The sequence below is a fragment of the Giraffa tippelskirchi genome, chromosome 2 (genome assembly GCF_054371585.1).
Source record: "Giraffa tippelskirchi isolate mGirTip1 chromosome 2, T2T-mGirTip1v1.2.pri, whole genome shotgun sequence".
NCBI classification, from domain to species: Eukaryota; Metazoa; Chordata; class Mammalia; order Artiodactyla; family Giraffidae; genus Giraffa; species Giraffa tippelskirchi.
Genome location: NC_137276.1, coordinates 149,362,787 through 149,383,603, shown reverse-complemented (window position 1 = coordinate 149,383,603; position 20,817 = coordinate 149,362,787). Strand labels below are relative to the sequence as shown.

Sequence of the window (20,817 nt, the reverse complement as noted above, 5' to 3'; positions counted from 1 at the left end):
ATTTTATAATAACCTATGATGGAAAACAATCTGAAAAAGAATACATTTATGTAAAAAAAAATACATTTTGTAAATATGTATATACCATATGTATATATATATCTGAATCACTTTGCTGTTCACCTGAAACTAACACAACATTGTAGATTAGCTATACTTTGATTTTTAAAAAATGTTTTTAAAAAGATACATGTTATTAATATTTGTATAACAAATTCTAACAATTTAGAAATTAAAAGCAAAAGGTGTTTTACCTCTTTCCCTTCTGTTTTTTTAAATATTTATTTATTTGGCTGTGCCAGGCCTTAGTTGTGGCATGCGGGATCTTTAGTTGTGGCATCTGAACTCTTAGTTGTAGCATATGGGATCTAGTTCCCTAACCAGGGATCCTTTGGCATAGTCAATAAAGCAGAAATAGATGTTTTTCTGGAACTCTCTTGCTTTTTCAATGATCCAGCGGATATTGGCAATTTGATCTCTGGTTCCTCTGCCTTTTCTAAAACCAGCTTGAACATCTGGAAGTTCACGGTTCACGTATTGCTGAAGCCTGGCTTGGAGAAGTTTGAGCATTACTTTACTAGCATGTGAGATGAGTGCAATTGTGTGGTAGTTTGAGCATTCTTTGGCATTGCCTTTCATTGGGATTGGAACGAAAACTGACCTTTTCCAGTTCTATGGCCACTGCTGAGTTTTCCAAATTTGCTGGCATATCGAGTGAAGCACTTTCACAGCATCATCATTTAGGATTTGAAATAGCTCAACTGGAATTCCATCACCTCCACTAGCTTTGTTCGTAGTGATGCTTTCTAAGGCCCACTTGACTTGACATTCCAGAGTGTCTGGCTCTAGGTGAGTGATCACACCATCGTGATTATCTGGGTCATGAAGATCTTTTTTGTACAGTTCTTCTGTGTATTCTTGCCACCTCTTCTTAATATCGTTGGAAGGACTGATGTTGAAGCTGAAATTCCAATACTTTGGCCACCTCATGCGAAGAGTTGACTCATTGGAAAAGACCCTAATGCTGGGTAGGATTGGGGGCAAGAGGAGAAAGGGATGACAGAGGATGAGATGGTTGGATGGCATCACTGACTCGATGGACATGGGTTTGGGTAGACTCTGGGAGTTGGTGATGGACAGAGAGGCCTGGCGTGCTGTGATTCATGGGGTTGCAAAGAGTCGGACACGACTGAGCGACGGAACTGAACTGAACCAGGGATGAAATCCCAGGCCCCCTGCACTGAGAGCAAGGAGTCTTAGCCACTGGATCACCAGGGAAGTCCCTCCATTCTTTTTCTAATTACAATTTCTAGAAACTATTTTGCTTTCTAAATATCTTTACAGTATATTTTTCATTTTATTATGAACTTTGGTATAAATACCTAATATAGCATTATATCCCTGGTGGCTCAGTGATAAAGAATCTGCCTGTAATACAGGAGACATAGGTTTGATGTGTGCAGGAGACACGGGTTTGATCCCTGTGTTGGGAAGATCCCCTAGAGGAGGAAATGGGAACCCACTCCAGTATTCTTGCCTGGAAAATTCCATGGACAGAGGAACCTGGGGGCTACAGTCCACGGGATCACAAAGAGTCAGACATGACTGAGCATGCATGCATATATTGGCATGAATATACATAAATTTATTTACACACTCTCAGAGGGTTTGATTGTTTCTAATATTCCCCAAATTTTGTAGTTAACATCTTTGTACAGACTTTGTTTTTTGAATTTAATTTTTTTCCCCTGAAGCAGAATCACTGAGTCAAAGGTTATTGATATTATTAAGGTCTTGCTATCTAATGTAAAATTACTTTTGAAAAACATTAAGAGCAATTGAATTTCAAATACTGGAATTTTGAATACCATGACTGATAACAGATTCTCAATTCTTATTATGAGGCTTTCTATGTTATTGTAAAGACATTTTACACAGGTGCCTTTTTAGCTACATTACTTTAACTGCATTGCCTGTCCAATCATATCCTCCCTGATGAGACTGATTCCAAATAAAAGCTATTTCAATCTCTAAAAAAATGTATCTATTTTACCCCAGAGGAACAACACCTGCCAATTTTACATCCTTGGGATATCTTATTGGACACTCTCTCAGTGGCGGTCAAGCTTTAGAGTACATAATAATCCCAAGTCTGGGGTTGGTGGCAGGAGTATGTGTCAGTATGCAGATTGTGGGCCTGAACTCTAGAGAGTCTGAATCAGTAGACTTGGGCAAAGGGCCCTGGAATCTGTATTTTTAACAAGGGATTCTGGCCATGGCCTCTCACTGTACAAAGAGAAACTCTACTCTGTGGATTAAGTCACTGATTCCTAATGTTTGTTTTGTGATGAATAGTGGTTGACTGTGAAAAGCTAGCCAGCCAGTGGGTAAAAATAAATGTGGACAATGCAGGGATAAACATATTAAATGGGTTTAAATATATTTTTCAGAATTTTTAATATGCTGAAGATGTTTTGTAGATTTCCAAGGATGGCTTCTTTGTAGAATATTCCAAATTTGTATGATTCACTGAATTCATTTCATTGTTTATTTAGTTTGTTTTGAGTAGGCCAACTATTAACATCTGATGTTCCTAGGAACAAAGTTTGATAATCCTGGATTAAATGATTTTTCTGTTACAGCATTTCCCATTATGCCCTTAGTATCTTGAAAAATTTAATAAACTTCCGCAGGCACATAGCTTTTTCTAAAAGTTTAGGCAAAATAAAATCTTTTTATTTTGTAAAGCTAAATTATCAGGGCTGAACTAGATGAATTACTAACAAAAAATGTATTAAATTTTTCTTTATATTCAAATGCCTTTTCTGTTCATTCTCTTAATAAAAAAATATACCAAAGAAACCTTTTCTGAGGCTCTCCATTTCCTATTAGTGCCTATTAACTAAGCAAGAGGCGATCTAGAAGAACTTCATATAATAGAAATAAGGCCCACGTGACCAAAAATTTAACACTCATCCAACAACAATTGCATTAGAAGTGGCAGAATCTTTATTGTTTAGAATTTCTGATGTTGGGGTTTTATTCAAAGGGTTATAAAAAAGGTCCTTTGAAACACTCCCATAGCAAATTATTTTGGCTGAATTATAACTCCTTAAAAGTGGGGTTTTATTATAATAGATACAGAGTTAGAATAAACTCTAACAGCATTTGTAGGCAGCACTGTATAATGAGGATTGAGTGCATTGCTATATTATGACTGCAAGTATATCTTTTCACTATCTCAGTAAAGCACTCCTGGCTTTTGTACACAGTGCTATTGGTCAAGTACTCTGTGAGCTTCCCTGTTTCTTTTTATCTGATTGTTTAACACAACTTCTGCATACGAAGCACCGCAATTCCAGATGACCCTGTCAGGCTTAAATTATTAGCCTGGATCATTCGCCGGTTAGATATGTTCTACATATTTATCTGTAGAAGTAAATAACAGCTTCAACTTAACATGTCAACAATTCTATAAAACATTCTAGCCAATTTGGATGAGTCCTATCTTCTTAATAACAGCATCTTAAATTTGGTTGACTAATAAGAATAGGAAGGACAATGAAGGTTAACTAACTTTGTACTGGGGCTTTAAAATTTCAAAACATTTAAAACATAGATCAAATTAGAGAAAACTTGAAATAGTTCTGTTTTTATCTCCGTTTTGCAGAGGTGGAGAAACTGAGACTCAACTAAATTAAGTGACTCGTCGATAGTGTCTTATTGAGGAAATGATACAGCTAGGACTCAGAATCAGGGAATTTGATGTGAAAACCTATATTCTTTCTACCACGTGAAACTTCACTTCTCCAAGTCACCTTCCATTCAGACAGTATAAACTCCAATAGAACTTGGTTGTTTAAATCCGCACTCACCTGACAGATCACCAAGGAATCCATTGACTTCCCAGTTACACTTTCCATGTAATTTCATGAAGGCAATGGGATGTAGGATTACAAAGATCTGGTTTGAGTACTGGCTGTATCCATTTACTAGTCTTGTGACCTTGAAAACGTTAAACTTTCATGAGCCTGGATCCTGTTTGTAAAACTTGGGACAGTAGCACTTACTTCAGGGGGTTGTTATGAATTAAATTAATGCTATGAGGTTTTGAAAATATTTATGGGTATGTCCAGCATAATACCAAGGATACCAGTAACTTCTTAAGAAATGGAGTGGTAGCTATTTTTAACATTACTTGCCGCAGTACTGAATTTTACCTACCCCCCTTGCTCCTGGAAAACAGTGGTGATTAATATGCTTCCCCCACCCCTTGTGTTTTGAAAAATGACTTGGTAAGACCCACAGATACCTCCCTTGCTTAAATGTAACAAAGCCAGACACAGACCCTTAAAATTCCTTTCCCTTGCCTCAGAAATGATCAGGCAAACTGCTTATTCCCATTGATCAGTTGGAACAAAACAATTGCTAACCAAAGTTTGATTTGGTTTTGGCTTACTTTCCAAACTTCTCTCTACCCTCCAGGACCTTGAACTTGGGCCCACTCCCAACCTGAACCAGCATACAATCTTTCCTAAGAAAGGGAGAAGTGGGAAGGAAGGAGAGAGAGACGAGCTCTTTGGTGTTTCAATATAAGGACACTGATCCTATTGAATCAAGGTCCCCCTCAATGATCTCATTTAATCTTAATTACTTCCTTACTCTATAAATAGCCAAACTAGGGATTGGGGCTTCAGCATATGTATGTTGGGGGAACACATACATTCAGTCCACAATATACATACTTGGTATAGAAATTTAAGTAGGTGAGTGTATGAAATAACTGGTGAAAGTAGTCTACTTTCCCTTTCTACTTCCCAGAGAAAACCACTGCTCTAGCCTTTTTCTTACACTCACACCAGCATATATGAAGGGAGGGTACATATTCCCTTAGGCATGAATACATGTAGCCACATATGTACAGTTTATTTTTTGGTATTGATGGGATCAGACATTCCATATTGTTCTGCATTTTGTCTTTTCGGTTTATGATACATCCCAGACAGCTTTCCAACTCAATTCATATGGGTCTATTTTATTATTTTAAAGAGCTACTTAGATTCATTGTTGGTATCATCATTCGTTGAAGGATGCTTTGGATATTCTCATTATTTTCGCCTATGCTACCTTTTAAACATTTTAAATCAAGGTTAAAAATTAGTTACTATAAGTCTAATTTTGAACAAATGAAACATATGCTTTTTTTTTTTGGCAGAGGATGAGATGTTTAGATAGCATTACTAATTCAATGGACATGAATTTGAACAAACTTGGAGATAGTGAAGGACAGGGAAGCCTGGTGTGCTACAGTCCTTGGAGTTGCAAAGAGCTGGACATGACTTAGTGACTGAATAACAACACATTTTTTAGGGCTTCCCGGGTGGCACTAGTCATAAAGAATCTGCCTGCCAATGCAGGAGATGCTTGAGTTGTGGTTTTCATCCCAGGGTTGGGAAGATCCCCTGCAGTAGGAGAAATGGCAAGCCACTCCAGTATTCTTGCCTGGAAAATTCCATGGACAGAGGAGTCTGGCAGACTACAGTCCATGTGGCTGCAAAGAGTTGGACGTGACTGAGCAACTGAGCACATGCATTTTTAAAAGGTTAGAAGAAAACAAATGAAAGGGGAAAAGTGCTTATTTCTACAAGGTAGAAATAAGAATTTCTTCTACAAGGTAGAAATAAGATTATTTTGTTACTTTAAAAAATAATTTGCTATATGTTCTGCTTCACATTTGGTAAAGCTGCTGATCATTTTTTTTTCAGTTTCCATGTACAGTAAGTTATTTGGTTTCACTTTTTAAAAAATGACCAAAATAACATTTACTTGCAACATCATCATTTATCATTTTATTTACATAAAGCAGTAGGTTCTTTTGGAGACATTGTGTGTCAAGGAGAATGTACATGGGATTTTGCATTTGATAGACTTGGGTTTTAAACCTAGCCGAACAGTGTGATGTGAAAAGTTTAACTTGGCTTCTCTCGACTCAGTTTCCTCGGCTGCTAAAGAGAGACTTGTGAAAATTAGAGATCAAAGGAATGAAGAGCCCACTTGTTGTATTCATGTGTGACCAGATAGACTCACTATTTATTTCTCACCTTACATGCCGATGATGAGTGGAATCTACAATCTGTGTGATGTCCTTCTGGCTCTCCTTTAAATGTGCCTGAAATGCAGAAGAAATAAAATCGGGGTTCTCTCTATAATCAGTTTACACACAGTTAAGCCAGGCCTATGTCATTTCTCCTCTAAATTGTTTTTATTCTGTGCACACTTGTCTTGTTCTGCTATGCAAGCATTCTAAGAGTTATTTTGAGTGGAGGAATATGACTAACTCCAAGCTGTTTTTCAAGAAAAGGTCAGGACAGATGTTGTGGGTCAGATTACTTTGTTCCATTGGAAAGACTCTGAGGTCTCTGCACTGCCTGGGGACAGTTCTGCACACTAGGAGCAATTATGTCTCTGTCCCATGCTCCAGCTGGGTGTGCTCCCTTGCTCTCCCTCAGGTTAGGGCCTGCAGAAGGCCTGGTTCTATAGGGAAGCCTTTACAGAAGGAGGGAGTTGGTTTTCTGAGGGTTTCCCACAGACCACTAGAAAATGACCTGGCCGCAGACTGTTCACAATTGCACTGCTGCCAAAGGATATTCTCCAGTTCTTCACTTTGGTGTTGGAGATGAACTCCTCCCTTTCTGCCCTTAAAGAAAAAAGTACAGCATAGACATTTCAAGGTGTTAACACAAAGCCAAAAATGTAAGAAAGAAAACACCCCAAAGTATAAAGTCTTTCTTATTTGTTCCCTTCTCCACTATTAAAATAACCAATGTACACAGCTTGTTACATTGGTTCAGTTCAGTTCAGTCCCTCAGTTGTGTCAGACTCTTTGCGACCCCGTGGACTGCAGCACACCATCACCAACTCCCAAAGCCTGCTCAAACTCATGTCCATTGAGTCGGTGATGCCATCCAACCATCTCATCCTCTGTCATCCCCTTCTCCTTTCCTTCAATCTTTCCCAGCATCAGGGTCTTTTCCAATGAGTCAGTTCTTTGCATCAGGTGGCCAAAGTATTGGAGTTTCAGCTTCAGCATCAGTCCTTCCAATGAATATTGAGGACTGATTTCCTTTAGGATTGACCGGGTTGATTTCCTTGCAGTCCAAGGGACTCTCAAGAGTCTTCTCCAATACCACATTACATTGGTTTTATATTGGAGAAGGAAATGGCAACATTTTTATATTTATAAAAATATAAATATAGATCCTTAATCCTATATATAGGGTTATACACACAAGTACAAATACTGTATGTTTGTAAGCACACACACACACCACCTTAATCCTATCCAGTTGTGTCTATTTTTTTTTTTTTTTTTGGCTAAAAGTGTTATATTATATATGCATATGACTCATTGGAAAAGACTTTGATGCTGGGAAATATTGAGGGCAGGAGGAGAAGGGGTGACAGAGGATGAGATGATTGGAGAGCATCACCAACTCAAAGGATATGAGTTTGAGTAAACTCTGGGGATAGTGAAGGACAGGGAAGTCTAGTGTGCTACAGTCTTTGGGGTCACAAAGAGTCAGACATGACTTCGTGACTGAATAACAACAGAGAAGATAGTGTAACTGATGCTAGTGTGGCAGATTGAAAAATTACAAACACATCTGGCTTCCACTACTTTAAAATACTAATTTCATGTATTTTAAACCTCTTTCTCTCATTTTGTACTTCCTTGGAAAGCCTCACTAAGATTTTTCCTCTCAGATTTGCCAATATGTTCATTCATGACCAAGTTTCGCTTTGAATAGAGTTTGTGTGGGAAAATTCTCATACTTGCCTAGTTATTACAGTAGTCTTCCTTTTTCTGTGGTTTTGCTTTCTGCAGTTCCAGTTCCTCAAGGTCCTTGTGTTTTGAAATATTAAGTGGATAATTCCAGAAATAAACAATTCATGAGTTTTTAAATCGCAAGTTGTTCTGAGTAGCATGATGAAATCTTACACCATCCTATTTGCTCGTGACAGGAGTCCCCAGTCACCGACATTATCTGCTCCTAAAATTCAACCATCATCAAGCTCAGTGGTCCAGGATCACCCAAAGCAGATAATCCTTGTTTTGACATATAGTCAGAAGGTCAAATGAGGCCTAACGCTAAGTCACAGTGCCTGTCATTCACCTCACTTTATCTCCTCATGTCGGCATTTTATCATCTCACACCATCACAAGGAGAAGGGTGGGTATAGGATAATAAGATAGAGACAGAGATCACACTCACATAACTTTTATTTCAGTATATAGTTTTAATTATTCTATTTTATTAATAGCTATTGTTGTTCATCTCTTACTGTGCCTAATTTATAAACTAAACTTTATCGTACATATATTATTGTTGTTCAGGCACCACGCTGTGCCCAACTCTTTGCAACCCCATGGAGTGCAGCATACCATCATAGGTATATATGTATAGGAAAAAACATAGTATATATATGTGTGTGTGTATGCATAGGATATGCATATGTGTGTGTGTGTGTGTGTGTGTGTGTGTGTGTATTTAGGGTTTGGTAGTATCTGAGATTTCAGGTATCCACTGGAGGTCTTGGAACAAATTCTCCTCACATAAGGAGGGACTGTTGTATCTCTGTTATCTCTCTTTTTTTTTTTCCTTTGTCCACTCATTTGAAGACTAATAGATGAAAGGGTAGGTTTTTTTTTAAGAAAAAAATAATTTAAGTGTTTGCATTGAAAGTCTTTATCCTAGTCTGTTGGTTTTGTGTCTAGTCATATAACCCAGGATTGAAGCTGAAGACATAGTCTTTGTCACAGCATTCATTGAATTCTGGCCCCCACAGCCAGGCATCATAGTAACAGCATTAGGACTATCTCAAAAACAAGTTACTTATGCCACAATTTAAGGCTTATGCCCTCTTGTACCCTGAGATACACAGAGCAGTTATTTGTGTTCACAGTTTTGACTAAGCCTATAATTGGAAAATAATCACATCCAAATGGGCTTTAGGATCTTGAATGGTCCTTGGGAGCTAACAAATATTTCTCCTCTAGGAAGCACATAGTTGGGAAAAACACAACACGAAGTTTTAGGATGGGTTTGCCCAGCAGCCATATTGTATCTTCCAGGGTTAGTTGCAGAAGAGGACTGGCAGGGAGCACTTTGGTTCCTTCTCCAGGGGATCTTCCCGACCCAGGGATTGAAACTGCGTCTCTTGTGATTGAACCCGCGTCTCTTGCGTCTCTTGTGTCTCCTGCATTGGCAGGCGGGTCCTTTACCACTAGCGCCACCTGAGAAGCCCCTTTGGTTCTACAGAAGAGAGCAAATAGGGATTCAGGCCCTGTGCCATGTTTTTTGGCTTTGCGGCAAATCGTCAGGCCTTAAAAAAATACATTGTTCTAATTTACTGTCTTTTTCCAGTTTCACTCTTTACAGAGATCTGTCTTTCCCAAATAGCCTTCAATCCCGGAGGAATGGGTTACTGGCAGAGAGGAGTAGGGTGTTTCGGACAAACAATGATTCCTCCTCTCAACTAGTTGCTGCCCATGAAGAGGATAGTTGCTCTTTCTCTCTTCATAATTCATTCAGCCACGGTCCTTGTGGCCCAAATTAGCTGAGGTGAGCAGCAGTGCTGAAAATAAAGCCACAGCTTGATAATTATTTTCGCACCTGAATTAGATGTCCTAAAGAAGTCACAATAAACTGGATTATGTCACACTTAATAAGCACCATAATATTCCCTCAGTAAGTTGTGTTTTAAAGGCCTCTTAACTCTTTTTTAAAAACTTATACTTTATATATAACTTCTGTTTCATATAATCTTTATAAGAAACTGCCTACCAGTTTTCCAAAGTGATTGATCACTTTGCATTCCCACCAGCAGTGAAACAGAATTCCAGCTGCTCTACATCTTCATAACCATTTAGTGGTATCAGGTTTGTTTTAAGTTTTTTTATTTTATATTGGAATATAGTTGATTAACAGTGTTAGTTTCAGGTGTACAGCAAAGTGATTCACTTATACATATACACATATCTATTCTTTTTCAAATTCTTTTCACATTTAGGTTATTTCAGAATACTGAACAGAGTTCCTTGTGCTATAAGTCGGTCCTTGCTGGTTTTCTGTTTTAAGTGTAGCAGCGCATACATGTCATCCCAAATTCCCAGTCTATCCCTCCCCCAACAATCCCCCCAAGTAACTGTAAGTTCCTTCTCTAAGTTTATGAGTCTATTTCTGTTTTGTAAAAAAGTTCATTTGTATCACTTTTTTTAAAAATTAGTTTATTTTCTATTTTTTAACTTTACAATACTGAAATGGCATTACATTACTTCATTCTTTTTTATGGCTGAGTAATAGTCCGTTGTATATGTGTGCCACATCTTCTTTATCTTTTTCTCTGTTGGTGGACATTTAGATTCATTCCATGTCTTGGCTATTGTAAACAGTGTTACAATGAATATTGGAGTGTATGTATCCTCTTAAACCATGTTTTTCTCCAGATATATGCCCAGGATTGGGATTGCTGGGTCATATGGGAGCTCTGTTTTTAGTTTTTTAATGTTATATGTAGTAACTGTTAGGTTTTGTAAAATTGCTAAAAAGGATCCTTAGTTCAAATTCCCTGAAGGTAAGAAATATGTCCCCAAGGCATCGGGAATAGAACTCTCTATAAGTCCTCAGTGAACGTTGCTAAGTACAGACTTCTCTCTAGGGACACTTGGTTGAGGAACCATTTCAAACCTGAATCCTCTTCTGAGCTGGCCAACAAGAGCATGAATTAGTACCACTTGTTTATGTGGAACCATAGATAACAAACATTGCTTTTACTCATTTTCTTGAGTTGGTATCAAAAGAAATCATTTTTATTCTCTTGTATTGCAGCCAAGGCACCACACACATGAACAACCAATATTCATTGTGACTGCCTCTATGTGTTGCATTGTACATCTTCCACTTTGTACCAGAAAAGTCTTTTAACTGCCTGTCTATGCCATTGTGATATCTTTGTGACAAGATGCAAAAGATTAGCACAAAGTAAGAACAGAATAGGAGCTATTGTCTTCGGAAATGTCACATACTGAGTGTTGTTTAAAAGAAAACTAGCTTCCCAGGTGGCTCAGTGGTAAAGAATCTGCCTACCAATGCAAGAGACATGGGTTTGATCCCTGGGTTGGAAAGATCCCCTGGAGAAGGAAATGGCAACCCACTCTAGTATTCTCGCCTGGAAAATTCCATTCCATGAACGGAGGACTACTGTCCTGGCGGGCTACTGTCCATGGGGTTGCAAAGAAGTCAGACATGACTGAGCATGCAGTATGCATGCACAGAAAAGAAAACTATAGTACAAAAAGCTAAAAACTGTAATTAACCTAGTAAAATTCAGCTAAAAAATGGAATGAGGGGCTTCATGGCTGAGTGGTAAAGAACCCATATGTCAGTGCAGGAGACACAGGATTGATCCCTGATCATGGACGATCTTACCTGCTGTGGAGCAACTAAACCCCTGGGCCACAACTATTGAGTCTGTGCTCTAAAGTCTGGGATCTGAAACTACTGAAGCCCACGCACCCGAAAGTCCATGCTCCACACAAGAGAAGCATCCACAATGAGAAGTCCACGTACCACATCTAGAAAGTAGCTCCCGCTTGCCATTACTAGAGAAAAGCCCATGAAGCAATGAAGATCCAGCCCAGACAAAAATAAATAAATAAATAAAATTATTTTAAAAATGGAATGAATGGTTGAGTAAATGGACAAATAAATGGTTACTATAAAATCCATGTAACTGCTACAATTACTAGATCTCAGGAATCTTATTCCTATTCTTATCTCTGTGTTGGCAGCACATGTAAAGTACATGTTCATATGTTTTTAAATGCTGTTTGCTGTTTGTCTGTCTCTCCATAGAAGACCAACCCGCATTTCATAGATTTCACTAAAAAAGTACTGAGGAAAATTTGATTTGCAAAGATTGTTTTCCCCCAACTCACTTATTTATTTGTTCTCTCCTCTTGTGGTTAATTATTCATTTATCCCGTGGCCATAAAAGGTGGCTAGACTTTGGAAATACGCTGGGAAAGAAAGTGCAGTCCTTGGCCTGAAGATGCAGTACAGACTTTGCTCCCAAGAGGTTTATTAAAATAATACCTTAATCATGAGAGATTTGAGAAATTTCATAATTGCATTAGGAATCTTGACTTTACATGTTTCTTTTCCTCAGGGCAATGCTTTTAATTTCCCGTGTTTGTTTTAAATAAAAATAAAATCTGAACTCAGAGGGGGAATCCATCATAATATGCCTTAATCATAGGAAAAGGTGAAAACGTACAGGAGACATGAGAAAAATCATATTGCAAGGCAGGAAAGAAATAACAACATCCAAATGCACAGCAAATTTGGAGTCCTTCAATACTTCATTGCATGTAAACCTTACTCCATACCCGTCGTTGCTAAAGGTACTTGCTTTAGTTGCCCAACTGAGAAGGATTTGTTTTGCACAAATTTCCAGAGATGGTTAATTTCAATAACATTTAAAAACATACATTTTACACAAATACACTTATGCATATTCATTTAAAATTATTCTTTTTCCTGTAGGAATGACTTTTGTTGTAGACTATATTTCTGAGTAGCTATGTTTCTATATAATGAAGTACCACTGGAGAGAACAGTCACTTGTGGCAGGTAGCAAAGAAATTTCAATAAAGTAAACTCTTAGTATTATCAAAATTATACATTTGGGGTTGTTAGCATGGCCTAGAAAAAGATGAGGACAGGCTCATCTCATTAAAAGAGAAGAAATAGTGGAATTAGCTTGAATCTAATTACAAGCCACACTATCTAATGTAAAAACATGACTGTTTTTTCACTCCCATTCATTTTGACTAGTAATTAGTTTTGGCCTCTAAAATGCCACCCTTTAATCATCCAAACACAGATGTGATTTGCCGTGCAATTTAATCTTGCTTTAATGAAGAACTAATGGACGCATCGCAAATTACTTTCCCTGTTGGAGAAAAATTCTATTTCCTGCTTTTCAAAAGATCAAGAGTATCTTGTGATAATAGCCCAAGCGGCCCTGGCAGCCTCACCGCACAGAGCAAACAAGCTCTTTTACTCAACTCCCAATTCAATGGAGAAAAAGAGGCTACAATTAGCAACAAAGCAGGGGAAACGCAGCATTAGAGCCGAATCACTTTCTGTAGCTCAACCCCCAGCAACCACTGGCTTGTTAGAGCCAGGTCTAAAGTGTCAGGCACGAACAATGCGCTGTGATAAATTACTCTCTTCAAACAGCTGCACTGCTAATTTTCAATTATACACACAAATGGCTCTCAGATTGGAAGAAAATGGAGTGCATGGGGAGAACAGTAGTAGATTTCTATGTTTGTTTGGTAGTGAGTGTGGAGGCGGGAGAATGACATCTTGAAAAGAAAGCCGTAGTGAAGAGTCGGTGTTTGAACTTCAGAGGATGCGCCATCCGGAATCTTAGGGAGACCTGTGGTTTCCCGGTTTCGCTCTGGGCTCTAAAAGGCGTGAAATTACGAGTTACTTTCCTTCTTGGGTTTGCTTTTTGTTTGTTTGTTTGTTTTGACCCGTTACCCACTTTACACTGAACCTTCGCTGCTGACCTCGCTACTCCGCCTTGGGAAGCCCGTTAGGAATGACAGTCTCGTTCCCCGGGTACCCTGCCGCCGTCATACCAAATCCCACAGATGCTTCCGTCTCCTGTTTTACTGCCTCCGTTTCCCACCAACCGAATTGTACTTCACCCCTTACTCTTTCATTCGCTCCCATCAGCTGCTATTCCTCAGAGCCAGAGTTCAATGCTTTGTAGTCTCTGAGGAGGTACCTCCTCCACCCGCATTAAAAAAAAAAAATCATCTTTCTGAGGAGAGAAGAATTTTAGGAATCTCAAGTTTTGTTTTGTTTTGTTTTCCTGAACAAGATTTTGCTTTCAGGGATCCTAAACTTTGGTCAGGGATACAAAAATTTCTCTCAAGTGAAAATAGGTGTCATGAGATAGTCCTTATTCGGTTTTTGCAGTGTAAATTAACACACATTGTTATTCTTTTTTCTATCCCTGTGTCCTAAGTGTCAGCCTGTTTTTCAGTTGATTTGGAAGTTAGAGTCTAGGGAGGAACATGCTGCTGGTCCAAAATCTTACTCTTTCAGGAAGGATTCATGGTTAACCCACGCCCAATTCCGCCCCACCCCACACCTTTAGCACCTTCACAGAAGGTATGTTTCCCGCCCCCTCCGGTTTTTCAATTGTGGCTATTTCCCAAGAACAAAAGGCAAAGATTGGCTTTTTCACTGAGACACTTGCTGAATCTGTGAATGGTGGCATAAATTTACTTTCTTATAGAAAATACGAGGCTAATTCCTGTTGAATCTGTTTCTGTCTTATTCCAAGCAAGAGGATACAGCCACAAGTGTGTGACACAGGGTTCTTCCTTTAGCTCACTTTCTCAGAGATAGGTTTGCAATCACGGAAGCTGCTCTTTTGTCTTGAAGCAGGGATGGTGTGGTTGTTACCGTATTTTTCATCTTGAAGACACCACGAATCTCTGGCCACTGTTAGCATCTGCTTATTGTGTTCAATGACAAGGATGCACTTACCTTTTGGGGGAGCAGGCTGGATAGACAGACCCCTATTTTACTGTGCTGATTCAAACCTGTGCTTCCTTTGACTCTCAAAAACCTGAAAGAAGACAACAAATGGGTCTCATCTGCTTAAGGGCCACACATTAACACGACACAATCATTTGGCCAGGAGAGGATAATGGCCATTAAAATGTTCTGATTTCCAACCATTTTCTAGAAGATTGAATGTAATGTAAATTAACGTTCAAAAAAAGGAGCCTCCAGGATGAAATTTGTTTTAAAAAGAGCAACCGTTTTAGAAAGATAGGGTAGAGTAACTTCTTTTAGAGTCTTCCTTAGCAAGGAAAAGCTGTGAGCATTGTATATTTGAATTAGGAATATTACCATTCAGAAAAGACTATGTGGAAAATTTTAAATGCCATTCCATTAAAAGTTACTTTTCTTGATGTAGTCGGGGAAAGGCTACTGGGAGTTGGGGGATGGTTGTGATAGTAAGTGGAAATGCAGTACTTTTTTTTTTTTGCTGAAGTGGGATTTTATTCCTTCTACTTTATAATCGTTACAGAAATTTAAACCTCAAACCATTTCAGCCCAAGCTTATACTAAGCTTGTTAGTGGTTTCTGATGCTGTGGACGATAATGCTGCAGCATTACCATAAATCAGCAGAATTAACTATGATCTTCAGAAGCATGCTTGAAAGTGGGTGACAGAAGTCTGCAATTTGGTGCTCTGAATATTATGATAACATTCTATATTAAATGTTCATAATCTACTTAAAGCTGAGCTTCAAGTACATTTTGTATTTGTGCTTTGCCCAATATTAAAAACCAGTAACAATTATTATGATCCATGTGAACCTTCATTATTTGCAAACGCAAAATGTAAAAATATCTGGTCATTTTTGTACTGAGTGGCCTTTTTGCCAGGTTTAAAAGTATTGATTTGTTTTTCATTTATTTGTGGTTATTGTTTTGTCCATTTTAGTATTGGCTTAAATGGACAAAAAAATTGTGTTTTTATCACATTATTTATCTTTCACAAGGAAAATGATGATTAGATTCAAATGCATTTCAGATGCTATATTGCAAATATAAAATATATATTATTCATTTTACCTTTTATATCAGATGTTAACTTTCATATAATCATATGCCTCAAAAGGATCCATATTGGTCATTGAGTTCCAGAAAGTAACTCTCTACTTTGAAGTAAACAATAATCAATGTCCATAACATGTTTTTTTGCACACCCCCACAAGGCATGTTTTCTATGACTTGGTCTCTGAATAAGCTCTTTATGAGTGAATTGAGGTTTATTTCTTTATTGCCCTTTTTATTCTGTGCTAAATGGCACATACACCAAATTATATTGATCAGTGCTCTAGAGGTGGGAAGAAAATATTAAGGCAAGTCATTCTTAGCAAATGAATTTTTTTACAATGTTGAAAAAATATAATTGCTCATTGCTTGAACTGAAACCACAGCCTAGCCATTTAAGCTTACCTCTAAATAGTATCTCTAATAAAGGTTATAGCATAATTAACTGGTTAATTTAGCAGGTAAGCAGTTAGATACTGAGGACTTTTAATATGTAACTTATTGGCTAACATGAGGATCGAATAAATAATGCAGAATGTAAATACAACTTTATTTCCCCATTGACTTCTGTGCAAATGTAAGGAAGTTAGACTTTTGACATTATTTTTCATTCACAATGATTATATAGAAAAGCAAAGCTCATCTAAACCAGATCATAAGTGGGATTAAATATGATCTATTTTAAATGGATCATCTTATTAAAACCTCACCAATTTCTAACACTCAGATGCTCTCAAAGGAGCTATGCCTCTCAGGTCTTGATTGGGGGTGTAGGAGGAATCTGAGTCCTTGAGATTCCACAGTGTACAGTGCTTTCTCAAGCTTGCCCTTTCTTCCCTCCACAGCAGTGAATGATTGCCAGTGGCCCTCTCAACGTCCCTGTGCCCACATTTCATCCATAAAAAGAATATGAAGGGAAAAGACACAAAAAGCACTTTGAAAAGAGAAAACTGCTATACGCGTGCGAGAGCGACAACAGAATAACAGTGATAACAACCACAGTAGGAGGTATTGGGTACCTACTAAGTGCTGTGATGTTTAAATACTTTACATACATTATTTCTAATCCTTACACCCAGACAAGGTAGGCATGTTCATCATTTTCATCTATGTTATAGATGAGGAAATTGAGTTACCCCAGAAGTTAAGTAACTTACCACGATCTATAATTTGAATTAAAATGTCTGATTCTAAAGTCCATAATTTAAATCTCTGAACTATTCTGGTTCTAATTGTTTAAATAACTCTATTGTACAGTCATCATTATTTAAAAATATGTATTAAAATGAATGCTCTGAATTGCATGGTCAGTGTGTTATCACTCATGGAAACCAGGATTTTTGATAAATTGCCTGCTTTGCCAAGTTTTTTTTATGGTATTTTTTAAAATTTATTTTTAATTAGAGGATAATTGCTTTACAATGTTGTGTTGGTTTCTGCTGTACAACAATGTGAATCAGCCATAAGTATACGTATATCCCTTCCCTCTTGAACTTCCTTCCCACCACCCCTCATCCCACCTCTCTAGGTTGTCACAGAGCACCAGGCTCAGCACCTGTGCAGATCAAGGGAATAAGATTTGAGAAATATTTGTTTCTTGACCATATTAACTGGGAAAAGAGGGAAAGATGCAGAGGGCTGGAGTTCTCAAAATCACTCAGTAAAGGACATAATGACTTTGATATGAAGATGTAGTGATTGAATTTGCTATTTTAGGTAGCTTCAATGGGTTTTTTGGAGTATGTTACGTATTAATGATGTTTTCATCAAAAGCAGAACTATTTTCCCCATGAATTTAGCAGTTCTAAGAGTAGATGTGTAGGTAGGGTATATCTGGATCCCTTGGCACCATTACTTATAATGGCTGAGAAAATTTAGGAAGAGGAAATGAAGAATATCTACTACAGATAACACTGATATGCAAGGGGTATTGATACAGAGATGGAACAAGCAGTCAATGGGACAGAATACAAAGTCTAGAATAAGATTAGTGTAAACATGGAGATGTAGTTATGATAAAGGCACATTTCAAATCAATGGAATGGAAGAACTATTCAACTCATGTGTGGAGATAGTTGATTACCATTTGAAAAAAAATGCAATTATATCCTCACTGTTCACAAAAAAATCAGGGGAAGTAATAATTTAATGTAAAAAAATAAATGCACAACAATGCCAACAAAATAACAACACTGTAAAAATCCTATAAGAAAATAAAGTAGAATCTTCTTTATGATCTTTAACCAGGGAAGATATTTCTAAGCAATACAGAAAACTACCGAAGCATAAATAAGAAAAAGTGACAAGTTCAACTATATAAAAATGAAAACATTTTCTACCCATTTAAAAATGTGAAAAAACAAGCAATAAACTGGAAGAAAATACCTGCAATGCATATAATATTCAAAAGCATAATATCCACAATATATAAAGTTCTCCTTCAAATCCAACAATAAAAAGAGAAATATTCCAATGTAAAATTAAACAAAGGGTATGGAGAGGCAAATAATTCTTGGCAGATGAAACACAGGTAGTCAAAACAAATGCGTAATCTCACTAGCATTCAGGGAAATGCAAATGAGAACAAGTTATCATTTTTCCTCCATTAAACAACATATAAAAGCCTACTTATGTCTAGTTTCAGTTAGGATGTAGAGAGCATACACATATTGTGGTAGAATGTGAATTGATGTAATATCCATCAAAATTAAAAGTACACAGGTTCCCTGACCCAGCAATCCACTTCTATAAGCAATTCTGTAGAAATATTTTGTACATGTGCTCAAAGATACAGGTATAAACATGTTCATCATCATATTTCTTGTAGTAACTGAAGATTAGAAACATACTAAGAGTTCATTAACATTAGGACAAGAAATATGGTACATATATACAGTGGAATATTACTCAGACATTAAAAATGAAATAATGCCATTTGTGGCAATGTGGATGGACCTGGAGATTATCATACTAAGTGAAGTCAGACAAAGAAAGACAAGCATCATATGATACCACTTATATGTGGACTCAAACAAAAATTATCCAAATGAACTTATTTACAGAACAGAGACAGACTCAGAGAAAGGACTTATGTCACCAGCTGGCAGGGATAGATTGAGAGTTTGGGACTGACGTGTACACACTGCTATATTTAAAATAGATAACCAACAAGGACCTACTGTACATCCCAAGGACCTCTGCTCAATATGCTGTATAATCTAAATGAGAAAATATTTGAAAAAGAATACATACATGTATATGTATAAGTGAATCACTTTGCTGTATACCTGAAACTAACACAACATTGTTATCAACTATACTCCAATATAAAATAAAAGTTAAAAAGTAAATATCATCCACATGTGGACTATTATACAGATTGAAAGAGATCCATTGTTTGGTGAAAAAAGACAAATCGCAGAATAATATGTGTACTGTAGTCCTATTAATGTAAAATCACCCTATACATGTATATGTATAGTGCATAATAAAAAAATTCTGGACCTCCAATTTTTAAATAATGGGAGGTAGAGCAAGACTGAGATTAGCCAACTGGGCAATGTCTGTGTGTGTGTGTGTGTGTGTGTGTGAAGTTTTTGCTCTGTATTGTTTGGCAATTTTTTAATAATAATATTGCTTTTTTTGCTTTTGCAGTGAAATAAAAACAAGAAACTCACTATCAAATTCATAGAAACAAGACATATTATAGGGGAGACAAAATTTCTTATTACCATTTCCTTTCATGTGCTTACATAAGAACTCTGACCCTTTCCCATAGTTAAGCACCTAGTTAAGAGTCAGATACATGTGGATTACAGTTTCAGTGGAAAATTGCTGAAACTTTGGAAGCCTCAGTTTCATCATCTGGAAAATGGCAATAATGGGTTCTTATCTTACAGGGCTGCTGTGTGGATTAAAGAGGTAATGTAGCTAAATTGCAGAGCTCGAAATCTGGCCCAAATTCAGAGTTTGATGAATGGTAGCTTTTACTTTTGTAGCTTCACAGCAGCTCCATGATGTGGGAAGAACTATTTTAACTCTAATTTTTCACAGGTGGAGAAATTCAGGCTCAGAGAGGTTAAACAGCTTTTTCAAGATCAGACAGAATATGGGGCTAGTGCCTGGATTTAATTAGAATTATTCTGATTTATGTTTCTTTTTCTTAGAAGTTGAAGAAATTGAAGGTTGGATAATTTTTACTTCAAAAGTTGCCAACTTTTATCCATATTTTAGAAATGACTACTTTCACCTGTGAAAACGGAAAAAAAAAAGCTAATTTGAAATGAAGATTGGTACTGAAGGAAAAACAGCAGCAAAATGCCAGTAGCTCTACATAATTTCCTATGAATTTCCTGGCCTCTGATGTAGAAATATGTGTCATTTCTGGGACCCTAGGGACATGAGAGACAGATTCCTACTCCATTCTGATTCAAAAGATTTCTTCTCCCAATCTCCCATCTCATTCCATTTAACCTGCCCCATTCTCAAATCTAAGCTTTTTCCTGAAGTTGACAAATTCCTCCAGCTTGCTCCTCTGTCACTCTGACTCCTGGGCAACTGGAAGGCAGTGCCTACTACCATGTTCATGGAATGAATGGAAAATTAGGAACTTTCATATGCTCTTTGTTTCCATCTTCCATTAATTAATAGAATGTTTAGTGCTACAGATTCAATATAAAGAGGAAATAGCTAACCATGGACAGGTTGTCTGGAAAGATTTCAGAATCAGCTATCAAGGATGTCTGCAGTGAGCAGGAATCTACAAGATCACATATACGATCTCTCCTTGACTCTGGGATTCTGAGATTTTAAAACAAATGTTGAATATCTGTTTTTGTTGTCTGTTGATTGGTTTTTGTACCAGATGCTTGAATCCTGAATTAGCTAAAGATAGTGGATTTTAATTTTTTCCTTCCTAGAACTAAAAACCTAAAATTAACAAGCTGATAGACATGCTGCTGCTGCTGCTAAGTCGCTTCAGTTGTGTCCGACTCTGTGTGACCCCATAGATGGCAGCCCACCAGGCTCCCCTGTCCCTGGGATTCTCCAGGCAAGAACACTGGAGTGGGTTGCCATTTCCTTCTCCAATGCATGAAAGGGAAAA

At 37.4% G+C, this 20,817-nt stretch overlaps 1 long non-coding RNA gene across 1 annotated transcript in view; it reads left to right on the top strand.

The window, feature by feature from the left end:
- The window catches only part of LOC145538668 (uncharacterized), an 89,905-nt gene extending 70,855 nt beyond the window's left edge, over positions 1–19,050 (top strand). Inside the window, exon 3 of the long non-coding RNA XR_014077159.1 lies at positions 16,559–19,050. This is a non-coding gene — a long non-coding RNA (uncharacterized LOC145538668). The remainder of the gene's footprint in view (positions 1–16,558) is intronic.
- The last annotated feature ends 1,767 nt before the right edge of the window (positions 19,051–20,817 follow it).